Here is a 2,726-nt window from a genome sequence, read left to right on the forward strand (position 1 = left end):
AGTTGTAGGTTGGGTTTAATTTTGGGTCGTAGGGACGAGCCTAGCCTTGAAACGAGTTAAGAAAAATATTTTAAGTAAATTTAGTAGATGCAGAAGTATTTTACTGAGAGTAAAAATTTTAAAAAATTTTAAGTGTAACTAATGGGCTGTGTTGGAGCCCATTAGTCACAGAAGAAAAGCGTTCAGAATTTTTCTGAATTCTCATTTGAACGCTTACTCTTCTTTCTCAAAATCTCTCTCAAAAACTGCGATCTCCAAGCTAGGGTTCTTCGGCTTCTCAAAACTAGATCGTTCCGCAGTCCAGGTTAATCCCAATCAGACGATCCAGACAAGTTTTTACTGTTTTTAAACCCATTCAAGAATATAGTTATTTTCAAGATAAAACCCTAGGTGTTTGATTGATGATCTATGAATGTTTTCTTGAAAATTTCTATGAGTATGTTGCTTGATTGTGATACGTGAAGCATTCCTGAGGTGTTCGGTTCATGTTTAATGAGTTTTGAAAGTTTTGAATGCACTAGATCAGATTTTTTGGGTAAAAGTAGTTTTGAAGGTTTTTAATTCAACATCTTTGAAATGATTGATGTATTGGTACAAGTTATTGTGAGATTATGATGTTTTTGAATGGTATTTTTGATGGAAAAACGTCCCAAAGCATTGTGGGTTTTGAAGAAAGTGCAGAAAAGATCAGTTTTCGGAATCAGACGACGCCCGCGCTGTCGAGCAGCGCGCCCGCGCCTGAGCTGCGAAATCTCTGCGCACAGATGGTGCGCCCGCGCTACTAAGTAGCGCGCCCGCGCCGCTTTGTCGCATGAAGTGCGAGCGGGCGGCACGCCCGTGCTGCAGAAGCAGCGCGGCCGCGCAGGGCTGGCGCGCCCGCGCTGTTGAGACAGAGCGGCCGTGCCTCAGGCTCAATTTTCCCATCCCATTTTATGAGTTTTTGAGTCCTAGAAATCATGATTTTGATACTTTAATGTATTTTAATTATTTTTAAGAATGTTCATGAAGAATTTTAAAGTTTTCAAGGTCCGAAACGGATGGAATGCCTCACGTGGATCAGTCAAGTTATGCATTGCATGATTATGTGATTTTCTCATGAAAGTTAATTTCTCATGAAATGTTCTGACGGATTTTAAGCATGTAGCATCACGAGAAACTTTATGAGCATGTACGAGATTTATGAAATGACATGATAAGATGAATGATATGATGCATGGAAAATATTTTGATGATTTATGCGTCTTGTGGTGATTATATGGGGTATGCACTTCGGGATGAGCTCCGGAGCGGCTATCCAAACATGGCTCACGGGATGTTTATACGGGGTATGCACTTCGGGTTGAGCTCCGAAGCGACTATCCAAAGAATGAAAGTTTACGGGCATAATGCCATGTGCTTGTTGATCAACAGGAAACTATGAATGGCTCGTTATGACGGTTACCACACTACTCATACTTCATCTCCCCAAATATTTTTATGATATGGCTATATTAAAGTTATGTTTATTTCATGGGAGTTTAAGTTAATGTTTTCCTTTTAAAGTTAGAAAATCCTTTTCTGCATGCTTTTGCTGAGTCTTTCGACTCACTATACTTGAATGGTGCAGGTAATGATGATGTGGATTCTTTTATTGATGATTATGTGGGCGGACATGAAGAAGAGGCAGGGGTCGGTCCAACGGGCAATGCATGAGTGTGAATGCTTTAGAATGGAAGATGTTTTAAACCTTTTTATTTGATGAGAGGCAAACAAGTTTTAAATTTTTTTTTAAGTTGATGGCCATGTTTTGGCAAATATTTTTTGATGCTATTTTATTTTGTGCACATTTTATACGCTATTTTAATAAATAAGATGATGCTTCCGCAAAGTTTTTATTTTTACCAAATTTTTAAGTAAGCATGTTTGAGTAACGTTTCGATTGAGAAATTGAGACGTTACAGCTTGGTATCAGAGCAGTTCGCTCTGGGTTTGTTTGCACGCATGCATTCTCGCCACGACCCTGGGCTTCGTCTTCATGTCTATAAGTTCTATGTTATGGATTGTTTAAGATGCATGATAGCTTTTGAGATTAATATTTATGCATGTTAATTAGGATGTTATGTTTAAATAACGTAATTAAGCATATGGACTGTATGGACATCAGGATCATGGCTAACCGTAGGAATCCGAACAATGAGGACAATCAGAATAACCAGTTTTTGGCTGGGTTGGCGACTCTGTTGCAAGAGCAGAGTAGATCCCAAGGGGAGCAGATTCAACAGTTAATCCAAGCACAAGCGGGAGGACGGAACAACAATCAGCCACTACTAACTAATCCGATCTTTAAAAAGTTTAAGGATCTAGGGCCGCAGGAGTTCAGAGGAGGGGCTGATCCCCTTGTAGCAGAGGAATGGGTGCAGTCAGTGGAGACCATTTTTTACTACATGCAGCTCACTGATGCAGACCGTGTGAGGTGTGCCATCTTTATGTTTCGTGATGATGCAAGGGTTTGGTGGCAGGGAGCCCGTTCTGCTGTGGATATGACTACGTTGACTTGGAATGGATTCAAAGATGTGTTCTATGGGAAATATTTCACTATCAACACCAGGACTAGACTTGCTAGAGGATTCCTGGAGCTCCGCCAAGGGAGCATGTCCATTGCTGAGTATGTGAAGAAGTTTGAAAGGGGAAGGTATTTTGTGCCCATGATTTTGGGTAATGCTGTAGAGGAGTTGAAGCATTTCACG

This window comes from Henckelia pumila, chromosome 3 (assembly GCF_033568475.1).
Source record: "Henckelia pumila isolate YLH828 chromosome 3, ASM3356847v2, whole genome shotgun sequence".
In the NCBI taxonomy this organism is placed as follows: Eukaryota; Viridiplantae; Streptophyta; class Magnoliopsida; order Lamiales; family Gesneriaceae; genus Henckelia; species Henckelia pumila.